A 12,383-nucleotide genomic window follows, 5' to 3' on the forward strand; every position below is an offset into this window, starting at 1 on the left:
CCGGCCACTACCCATTAGATGCCAGTAGCACCCTTCCCCAGCGTCTCTAGACATTACTAAATGAGCCCCGGGAGGCCAAATTGTCCCTGGAAGAGAACCACTGGTTTAAGTTCAAGGCAATTGCAATGATTTCTATTGAGATTTAATAATATATTTTTGTTGCTCTTAGTAATATTTATTTCTATTACCCCATAAGCAACAGTATATTTGACATGGAAGTTAACTCAAAAAACTCTCAGCTATACACTTGACTTCTGCCACACATGGATCCCTTTACATTCATTCATTTCACGAGGAAGCTGCTAACTGAGTCATTTGAACTCACCCTTGATGGAGTTCACATCTGCAACCCTTGTGCTTCTACGCATTCCTGCGTTTAAATACTAGATGCGAAGTAAACAATGATAGGACAATGATTTTAACAGCAGAGATTCAACCTCACTCCCTTCAATACTGTCATCCTATGTGACTACTTGCATCTTTTATTGACAGAGGGCAAACTCTAATGTATTGTTCCTTCGGTATTTTGATTTGGTGGTTTGGTATACTTGATTAAGTTATTTCTAGTTTGGTAAGTAAAGATTTTAGTGAATAAATGAAATGTTTTACTGAATTTGAGTGATGTAATCAAAATTAGAATTTATCCCTCGATTTTAATTTTTTATTCTTCTTATCAAATTGTTTTTTGTTATTAAACTGTAAAACTATTTTATTTGTTATTATATATAGGTATAAGATTTCTCCTTAAAAGTGCCTTAGTATAACTAAAAGTATTAATCTATCACTTTTTTCTTTTTTGAATTGTAATATTTATTTCATGTTTTATATTCTTATATTTTACTGACACGGTTACATATAAACATTTTTAAAATCTCAATAATAATATTAATAATAAATAAAGTTCTCACTCTCTTAAACATGAATTTCACTTCATTGTCACCGAAAATGATTTTTTCCCATAGAGGAGGGGGATGTTAAAAATGATCTTTTCCAGGTGTCAAATATGCTAGGTATGTCACTATGGCATAAAATGAATTTGTCTACTGCAAGGTCTTTTGTGCAAAAGTGGTGGTTCTCAACCGGAGCAATTTTGTTCACCTCTGCAGGGGACATTTTGCAATGTCTGGAGACAGTTTTGGTTGTCACAACTTGGGATAGAAGTGCTACTGGCATCTAGTGAATAAAGGTCAGGAATGCTACTAAACATCCTACAACGCACAGGTCAGCCCCCTACAAGAGGAATGAGCCAGCCCAAATGTCAATAGTGCTGAAATTGAGAAGACTTGGCTAAAGCAATGATTGCTGGAATTACACAATCACTTAGAGCCCAACAAATATTATTAAGAATGTACAGCTCAGCTAGATTAAATGCTGAACGTTACAAAACACTTCACCATTACACATTCCTACCCACTCTGCTAGTTTAGCCCATTGACTGTAGTCTCATCTAATTGATGTTGAATGTCACCCCTATAATGGGTTTATGATTTCACGTACAGTTGGGAAAAGAAGTACATTTGATCACCATCATCTCTCAGAGTTAATTTGGAAAAGCGAGGGACACTTCAAATCCAAAAGATCTTGCATATATTTGCAGAGAAAACCTAAAACCACAGGAAATTCCTGTGACATTCTGAATCCAGAGTAAGGGAAACTTGGAAGTTTTAACAATCCAAACTAAAAACTGTAATTAGGATTCCAAAAATGTCCCTATTCCTGGATTTTTATAATCCTCCAGTCTTCCATGCGGATGAAAAGTAAAATTCAAATTATCTACTCACTGAGTCCATAGATAATTCAGTGACATCTGTACCCCAAAACAAACACTTTCCATCTGCTAAAAAAAAAAAAAAAAAAATGAGAGAGAGAGAGAGAGAGAAGAAAGAGAATTAAATGGAATGAAAAAGTGAAGGAAGATAAAGACAAGAAATAAAAGCTTCTCTTTCTCCTTGGAAAGAAAAGATGCTATATTTGAACAGGAACTAACTAGATATAAAATTTCCTTGATCCTTACTGCCTTGATAAACTCTCCTAGGAGCCAGTAGTGAAAGCTATTTCATTTTCATTTTAATTACAATGAGTTACTCATTAAATGAAGAAGTCGCCAATAGATATCGGTCTTACATTCCAGTTCTCTTTCTGTCAGGGACCAGTTTATAGCCAATTCTATTTTATACCATCTAAGCCTATTTTATTAGCATATTATCAGTGCAGGTTATTCTGTCAGTCAACTGTGCTTCTTCAATAGATAGAATGACATCATTTCTCCTGTTGTGGATGCTATATAGCTTCCCATTTTGGTGCAGATAAAAGCAGGTGGGGGGAGAGAGATCATGAATTTGTATTTTTATCTTGTGACTGTATTAATGTCATGAGCTCAGATTCTTGATCTTATATGGGATTTCCTGACAAAGACTGTCTGGAATAAGTTAAATATTAAGACATAAAATAGAGTTACCAAAAATGCATGAGAATTTGAAAAGATTTGGATACATGAATAAACTGAGCCTGGGACTGCCAAGTATTTTATTACTTCTTATGAGGCAAGGTTATGTTTACAATAATGACTTTCTTTAATAGGCTACAGTTGAACTTTTTAATAAGAATTTCTAATTTAAAGTTAGTCGGCCCCAAATAATTTGTTGCTACAAATTTTATTAACCCTTTCCTGGGCTTAGGATCTACTTTACAGGAAGAGGAGAAAGGACAAAATTGGCAAAAGATAATAAACGTTGCCTGGGCTGAAATGTGGCTCACCTCTAGGAATAAAAGAGATTTAAATATCAGTTCTAGCTAGATGTGACCTGTTCCTCATACATCATTTTGGGTGTCCAACATACACCACTAACTCTACATGCAATGGAATACAGCTTGGATTTGTGCTTCAACTTCACTTACTGTATGATAGCAGCTGTCTCAATTTATAAACCATTAGAGATATCATCATTAACTTCTGGATAAGCTTGACTTCCAATTTTGGATTTGTTTAGAATCATGTGACACTGGATAGAAATACAGCAAGAAAAAATAATAGCTGCAAAATCAATGATCGGATTTCATGCTTTCCTCTGTATTGTGATTTTCTCTCAAAGTTGGCATCTTGGCATTTATAGTTCCTTGGCACCTTTTAAAATAAATAAACCTCTCCCTTTGATAGCCTCACCAAGCATTTGCAAGAGTAAATATTTTGAATGCCCTTTTCAATCACCTAGACTGATAATATGAAGAATTGGCCTACTCTTTGGGTAATTTAAAACACCTCTGAATTAGTCGGAAAAAGCTTGGCTATGCCATCAGTTTACTTCCTATTCATATAAAGCAGGATAGGGTTCAGAAGGCTTTATTCCATGCTGTCGCTATTCCATATAAAACATGTGACCTCCAACGTCATTGCAGCAGCAGTAAAGAGGAATTGAGGAGGCATACAAGGGCTATACTGCCTCAGTCCAGAAATGTCACATATCACATCAGCTCCCTGCCCATTACCCAAAACTAGTCACATGGTTCCAACCTAACTGCAAAGAGAAAGTAGGAAGTTGTAGGAAACACTCAGATGTTTGAGCACTATTTCTGCCATAGTCGTTTCATTCAGTATTCTACTCATTTTGTCATTCTACTCATTTATCTGGGATGCAAACCTCTGCTATTGAAATTTAACTCCATTTGGGCTAGGTCCAACAGACATGAATAAACTTCTGTGTTGTCATCAATATATGCACCGATATAAAAAAAGAGGAGGTAATAAGCAAAGTTTCTTTTGAGACGAGCCAATTGTGGTCAGTTGAGACATTTGGTCCAGTTTAATTTTATTGCATACAATATATGAATAGCTTAGATCACGCCTCTAAATTGCTTTGATTCGAATCCAAGAAGCCAACACACCTGGCCTGCTGAGGTGCTGTGACCATTTTGAAATTGGCTAAGGGTATTAATCCTTAGGCTGTCATGAATGCCTACAGGCTGCCTTCGATAACATTGATTCGGCTGTCAAGTTGGGGTAAAATGTCAACATCTCATACTACCCAATTAAGGCTTTAGAGACATACTTCTTCTTGCAGAGAAACAAAAGGTCTGCCTCTCCTTATGTCTCACATAACTCAATGTATGTGGCATACAACATCATATTATAGAGATACAAATAACTGTAGCACACAACACAGTTGGAACACAGATTCCACCCAAGCAAAGCATCCATGGCACTGACATGGCAGAAGCTTCCTTCATTAGTAATGATGTACAAGGACAATAGTGGCACATTTTTTTTCTTTGCAACTTGGGTTGTCAGAAAGTAGTATGTCTGAAATTTTGTACATGTGATAAAAAATAGTCTACCTGAATCCCTCAAATCTCCTATTATTCCTTGAATTATAACGATAAGTAGGCCCCAACGACAGACATGAGGAATAATTACCAAATGAGAAATGGTGTGGACCTCTGTTGAGGAGAGCGTCTTTCTTCTCAGCCCATTCTGCCTGGCCCAATAGCCCTTAATAAGACTGATAGCAACAGGAGAATCACCCTATACCATTCTCAATTGAAACCAACCAAGGGATCCTTTAGCTGCTTGCAGTAAGCAATGGTTATAGTTTGGCTTTGGCTGTGTTTGAACCTGTTAGGTTTTATTGCAATTTCAGGACTAGGATTTGAATTTGAATTTGAAAACACATAAAACTGACTGGTTTCATTGGACAGAAAATGCAATACAAGGGAGGTTATATAGTTGCTAGGAATCTCCCCAAATTCCTTTCTCCCCTTCTTACTACACACATAGCTAGAGACAACATTTCAGAGTTTCCCTAGCAGACAACATTGACATGTTATTAGGTTCTTGCCAATGGAATAAGAGCATAAAGGATGTGTCCAATTTCTGCTTCACTTGCTTAAAAGGAAATTGCTTGCGCTAGACTCCCTCTTTTCTGCCCTTTCTGCAAGATAGAACACAGATGCATCGGCAGCCCAGTTTTGATCAGGCAGTCTAGGAAATGCCTTAGAAGGTAGAGCAACAAGATGGAAGAAACCTGTGTCCCCGAATGACATCGTTAAGCAGAGAAGCGCGACCACCCTAGTCTAGTTAGACTTTACTTAGGAAATGAACTTCTGTCTTATTTAGGCAGAATAAGATATCCCTTATTTTGGGATATCTTTATCAAAACACCCTAACCTTTACCTTTACTATAGCATTTGCCTCTGGTGCCCCACGTCACATCCCTTGGCCCATCTCTGATTTCAGCCACAGCCTGCAGTGGACAGTTCTATGTGAGCTCAGACCCATCTCATTCTGACTGCATCCACCTCAAATGCATGCTGTGCCACTTTCTAATCTTCGCATCAGAGCTGTCACCAGTGCCTCCGAAGCCCTTGCAGTCCAAACGCAAACCTCCAATAATTAATGGGAGACAAGAGGCAGTGGGTAAATACCCTGCCTCTCTTCCCTAAGGCAACCAATTCTGTGAGGAACAATGGTTAAGAGAACTAAAAATGTTTAAGAAGAAGAAGACCCACTAGCACCCGATCACAATTGTTAAACATTTCAACTTAACATGTGTAGAAGAACGTAATTAGGTTTGCTCTATCAGATCCCCCATAGGAGAATGAAGACAACGAAGTCGAAGATGTAGTGAGGAAGATTTCAGTTCTCCATAAGAAAGAACTTTATAAATCCAAAGTTGTTCAAAGTTAAGGTCTAAAACACACTCTTGATATATAGTGACAGGTTACTCAAAATGCTCTAATGACTCCCCACCACCCCCAGGATGAAGGCTGGTCTCCTGATCAGGCAGACAAGGTCCTTTGGGATCTAGCTTCTCTTATTCCTCACCTTGCCCCAACTGTGACAAACTACTTGTGATTCTTCTAACATGCCAGGCTCTTTAATCTCTCTACCTTTATACCAGGCTCTTCTTTCTGCCCTCTCCACCTCACCACCCATTTATTCCCTTAGCAAACTTCACTCATCAAGACCCAGATCTGGCATTTCTTCCTCTGGAAAACCTCATCTGAACCCAGCCCCACTCCCGCCACATCCACACGCAAGAGTTAATTATTCTCTCCTCTGTACTATCTGTTCCTTTTATGTTCTTTTTTTTTTTTCTATTACTGCCCACACTGTAATACAATTTTCTGCTTGCATCTGTCAACTCTACTAAACTGTGAGTTCCTTAAAATTGATGACAGTATCTTCTTAATCTTTCTGTCTGCATCATGTAAGAAGGTATCTAGCACACGATAGACACTCAAGTATTTGAATAAATGAATTTAGGAAAGAATGAGAGAGAGAGAGAGAGAGAGAGAGAGAATTTGAGAGTTTTTGGTGGGATGTTGTAGAGAGAACTGAATCATCAAAAGGGTGGTTATTCTGACCTACCCTTAAGGTTTCTTCCAACTCTGAGTGTCTATGATTCTACTAAAAAAACTGCCAACTGCTCAAGGCTTATTAGACTTATTTAAATGAAAATTAGTTTAAAATATCAGTCATCCCATAGTGAGGAAACTTTACCTCAAAGTAAAAAGAAATTTTATGACCTGTTCATATCTTAAATTATTGGGTTACACCAATCAAAAGTTAGCAAGTGAAAATTCAAACTTTGTATGCCATTTATTACCAGCTTAGAAATAAATTATACCTACCCTATAGTCACTGAGTGCTTTGGAGTAGAAGTAGAAATGTGTATGTGCTCATGTGTGTACATATGTGTGTCTGCATGTGTAAATATGTTTGTGTGCATGCATATCTATGTGTAATATACCATTGTATCCTCTGAAGCAATCTCATAGACCAATCTTAACCCTATGGAGCTAATAAAAAAGTAAGACTAATTGCTATTTCTTAACCCTCACAGTTACAGAATTGTGAAGCTCTCATTTATTATTGTTACATCACAATTTTCTAGCTCAAATCCAATAGGACATTAAGATAGTTTCAGTCTAATAGGTTAACCCAATTGTTGGTCCCTGCTTCTCATCACTGGTATCTTGGTTAAGGTGTGGCAGAGCTCTGGAAAACCCTAGTCTGAGCAGTAGCTTACCTGAATCTTGCTTCAGCTACTGTTGGCATAATGTTCACACGTATACCATGGAGCCACAATAACAAGAAGCTACCCCATGCTTGTCCACATGTTAAAATTCTTTTAACATCTCCACTATCCCCTGTGGTATAAGAGAATCCAAAGAAGGGGTGCAATATTATTTTACAACCAGCTTTGCTGGACTGGGTACCTATTCTGAATGTTAAAGCATATTCATATTTCAATACTGATGGAATTATTAGAACAGGACTTGCCAAAACTGTGAAAATATGAAAGTTGTACCTTTAGCAGATCCTTTTTGAGCATCCCATTTCTTCCCTTTTGGGTCTCAGTTCTTAGTATCTGGTTTTTTGTTTTTTGGGTTTTTTTTTGACACAGGGTCTGGGCTTTATTGCCTGGGCATGAGGGCAATGGCATCATCAGAGCTCACTGCAACCTCAAACTCCTGGGCTCAAGTGATCCTCGTGCCTTAGCCTCCCAAGTAGCTGAGACTCTAGGCACACACCACCACACCCAGCTAATGTTTTTATTTTTTGTAGAGATGGGGTCTCGCTACATTGGCCAAGCTGGTCTTAAACTCCTGACCTCAAGCAATCCTCCCACCTCAGCCTCCCAAAGTGCTAGGATTACAGGCGTGAGTCATCACGCCCAGCCTTAGTATCCCTTTAATTCCTCTTGGTTGTCCAGGGTCCTCCACATTGACATTCTTCATTCTCTGGAGTATTCTACAATCCCTGTGTCACTCACCTTAAAATTTATCTGCACCGAGAAGGCGGCTTTTACAACCTTTCAAAGCAACTGGCTAGATAATCTGATTTATGACAATCATGTTAATGGATAATACCAACTAGAGTTGAACTATGGCTCCACCACTTCCTTGCAGCCTGCCCTTGGGCAAGTTATTTAACTTCTTTTTGCCTGACTTTCTTTGTACAATGGAGCTAACAAGAGCACCTACCTTATAGGGCTATTGTGAAAATTAAACAAATTAGTACTTATAAAGTTGTTAACACAATGCCTGGCACATAGTAAGTGCCCAATAAATGTTAGCTATTGATAATTATATTTTAAGAGAGACTTGAGTGTTCAGTCAGACTCAAGACCTTGTGGAAAACCCTTTGGGATTTATCTTGGTGGCCTGTATTTTCACACATTTTAACACAAATTCTGCTTGCTCTATGTGGGAAGCCTAAGTGGTGACTGTCTGCACAGTTGTGCAATACAGAAAGACCAATGAAAGAATAAGGGTCCTTCCACACTACTCGGAAATAAAGCTCTTTAATTAATGTAAAACTAAAGAATCCCTTTAAGACAGACAAATACTCTAATAAAGGATGCCCCTGGGAACTAACTCAATCATCAATCTTCTAAAACTCTAGTGTCTTGTGAGAGGGTGTTAAAACTGCCTTTGCCTTTTCTCTCCAGCTTTTCTCAGGTAATGACTATTGTCCCTCATTGGCTGGCCTGTGCATTTTGACACACCTTACCAGACAAAACCATTCCTGGGCTTGGCCTTATAAATCTTAATGACTAGTATCAGAAAAATCCCAGGAAAATGTATTATGGCACAATGTAATATGCCAAAAGTCATTTTTCCTTTTCATAGGGATCATCTCAGTTATAGAAAGTGTGCTTTTAAAATATATTAAAAGAAATTCAGGCCGGGCGCGGTGGCTCACGCCTGTAATCCTGGCACTCTGGTAGGCCGAGGCAGGTGCATCGCTCGAAGTCAGCCTGAGCAAGAGCGAGACCCCGTCTTTACTAAAAAATAGAAACAAATTATCTGGCCAACTAAAAATATATATAGAAAAAATTAGCCGGGCATGGTGGCGCATGCCTGTAGTCCCAGCTACTCGGGAGGCTGAGGCAGGAGGATCGCGTGAGCCCAGGAGTTTGAGGTTGCTGTGAGCTAGGCTGACGCCACGGCACTCACTCTAGCCTGGGCAACAGAGCGAGACTCTGTCTCAAAAAAAAAAATAAATAAATAAAAGAAATTCAGACAAGTTTTTAAATCCTGTTATCTCTGTAATGACTTAGTTCCTAGACAAAATTGGCATCCTTTTAAAAGCTTGATTTTTTTTCCCTTTTCCTTCAGTTCCTTTCCTTTTTCATAAATGTGGCCGAGAAGATAAACCTGTTGTATTAAGCCACAGACTGAAGGCAAAAACACAAGACAGGAAAGAGGTTACATAGTTTCATATGATAAAGCCAAGATAAGAGAGAGATCAAATCACTCTCATCTCTTTCCAGCTGACGTTTGAACTTGCCAGTGTAGAAGGTAATAATGCACACTTCAGTCTATCTTCCTAACAACTGTTTAATGTGACTTTTGGTGTTCATATGTGCTGGTCCAATTTTATTTTATTTTATTTTTTTGTTTTTAAACATTCACAGATTTTGCTTTTCATTTTTCTTTTACAGTGAATTTCACACATTAATTCTTTTCTATTTAAAAAAATGGACTGAAATGTTATCTGCTTTGTATTTCCTCTCCTCCCCTCCCAAACTCAGAATCAGCCCCTTTGAACTTTCTTGAGTGACCACATATTGCTAGAGCTATTTCTGTCATGAGCTTAAAAGCACCATGCATAAGTCATTCCCTATTTTCTTCTCACTCCCTTTCAATTCAAAGTATATGCTCTCTTGGCAGTACAGAATGATACATTTCAACAGACCATGCTTTATAAAATGTCTGTTAGACCATTTTATTTTATAGAGAATAAATGTTCATGTCTTAAATATTGGCCAACCACTAGGTACTTCAGTATTGAGGTTATATAAAGCATGGTCCAAATAATGGCAATATAGTATGTCATGGTGTTAACTTAATAGTATTATTATATTCAAATAAATGTTTCCATCCATCCTGCTTCCCCTACCATTTTCAATTATAAACTATAAAGTAAAATTGAAATTGTCAAGTTCCATCAAGTGTTGATTAAGCACATCTGAGCTCTTTAAACTCAACTATCAACTGTAATACTGAGAACATGTATTTTTTTCCTTGATTTCTCTTTCTGTTGTTGCCTTCCCATGCATTTTTGTGATTTAACCTCAGCTACATGAGCTTCTGAATATGGCCACTGAAATAACTACAATGTTGAACTAAATTTAGAGAAAAATCAAACTATTTTTCAAATTGTTTTACTTAAATAAATGGCCAGGGGCAAAATTTGAAACTTAAGTACTAAGTCGAAATCTTATGTATCTCTAAACAATTTATTCTTTGCAAGTACAGAATACCTTTTCAATTATTTTAAAAGTAAGAAGTATAGAAAATAGTTACTGCATAATAGGTACAGTCAATCCTCATTATTTGCAGATTCCAAACTTAGGAATTTGCCTCCTCGATGAAATTTCCTTGTAACTCCAAAATCAACACTTGTGTTGTTTTCATGGTAATTAGCAAACGCACAGAGTGCAAACAATTTGAGTCATCCAACGTGCACGTGCACATTCCCAGCTGAGGTCAAACAAGGAGACACTCTGCCTTCTTATTTCAGCTCTCATACTATAAACCAATGTCCCTTTTGTGGCCTATTTGGTGCCACTTGTTCACATGTTTTTGTGCTTTTTGGGGGGTGATTTTGCTGTTTAAAACGGCTCCCAAAGGTAGTGCTGAAGTACTGTCAAGTGTTCCTAAGCACAGGAAAGCGGTGATGTTTCTTATAAAGAAAATACATGTGTTAACAAGCATAATAAGTTGTAGTGGTATTGGCTATGAGTCCAATGTTAATGAAACAACAAAATATGTTAAATAAGATATATTAAACAGAAACACATATAAAACAAGGTTATATATTGACTGGTTAATGAAAATGTGACCCGAGGCTTGCAGGAACCTAACCTTGCATTTCCCCTAAGGGCAATGGTTCAGTACTTTATAAAATATAGCTACCACAAATAACAAGATTTAACTGTATTTTAAAATCAGGTTTAGTTAGAACTGCCAAGAAATCCGCTACACAAATAAATTAATAGAATGTCTTTCTATGCCAAGATTGCTGGGTCATAGGTCCTTGGACTTCTCCACAAAAGAAGTATTGAAATTAGGTTTGATTTATTGTGATAAAGATAATTCCCTACTTGCAGACAACAAACATGTCCTGTGATCAGCAAGTGGATTTCTAACAGTGCTTAAAGAGAACATTTATTAAAGGTTCTTAAAGTTACCTTATAAAGAGTAACACAGAAAAAATCGAACATTTGTGATTAGGTTACCAAAATAATTGTTGCCACAGTATACAACGCCACAGAAAGAAATGATTTTTAAAAAGTCAGGCATCAAAGAGATTTTTCTCTTCATCTAGTTTCCTAAATGCATATGCGATATTGCATGAACTAAATAAAGCTAAATTAAAATGTAGGTGAATGTGATTTTGTGGTGGTAGTAGTGAGGTGTCTGGTTGTTGGTTACCCTTTGAAACCAATTCTGTTTCCTAGGATAGGAAATGTCTAAGGTATAATGCATTGCTAAATAATGAAACAAAAACTGCTTTGCTTTGAAATAATTTATTATTTGACTAGCAACTCAATTCTCACAGCACCACATTTGCAATGTATGGAAGTCTACAATAGGTTTGACAAGTGACTTGGGTCATAAGCAAACAAGATAGCGTTCTATCCATCTGCAGTCGAAGTGCAGTGATACACTTTAAGTAAGAAGGGCTGTGAAAAGAATAACACAGCGACTTCGATCGTTCTATAGGCAAAGCACAATAAGTGTCGATTAATGTGAGATTTATTGACAGGTTATGAACCAAGGAGCCAAGAGGGTGGCCAGCTGGTCACTGCCTAATGTTTAAATTGCAGCACCCTAATGATTTTCACTTTCCTCCAGCACATTTCCTGTATTCCCACTTTTAGTCACTGCAGTAATAGATTTTCTACCAGTAACCTTCATCTACTCTCCAGCCATCGAAAAAGCTGCTTATTAGGCACTAATTCTAGATATTTTCCCTAAATTTTTCTTGGTTTTATTTCTTCCCATTATACCTTTTAAATAATAAATGTAATTAGTGGTTCCATAAGGCTTAATATTTAAAGTACTTTCATAGTTGTTAAGAGTCAGTCCTTACCACATCCATGAAAGTTAGGCCAGCTCTGTTCTGTTGTCTACCCTAGGCGCCTTCCTGTCAAAAATAAAAACTTCGTAAACTCCTTTTAATGAAGGATCATATTTTGTACATCCTCAATAGACCAGGGCATAAGTGCTCGGACTTAATCCATGTTTACCAGTAACTAGGACAGACATGTGCTAAGATACTGCTGAACATATGCTACTTAGAACAAGGGACTGGGTCTTATTTTATTAAGCTTGTATATAATACATAACACATTTCCATACACACCTGGGCA

The sequence above is a fragment of the Eulemur rufifrons genome, chromosome 30 (genome assembly GCF_041146395.1).
Source record: "Eulemur rufifrons isolate Redbay chromosome 30, OSU_ERuf_1, whole genome shotgun sequence".
Taxonomy (NCBI): Eukaryota; Metazoa; Chordata; class Mammalia; order Primates; family Lemuridae; genus Eulemur; species Eulemur rufifrons.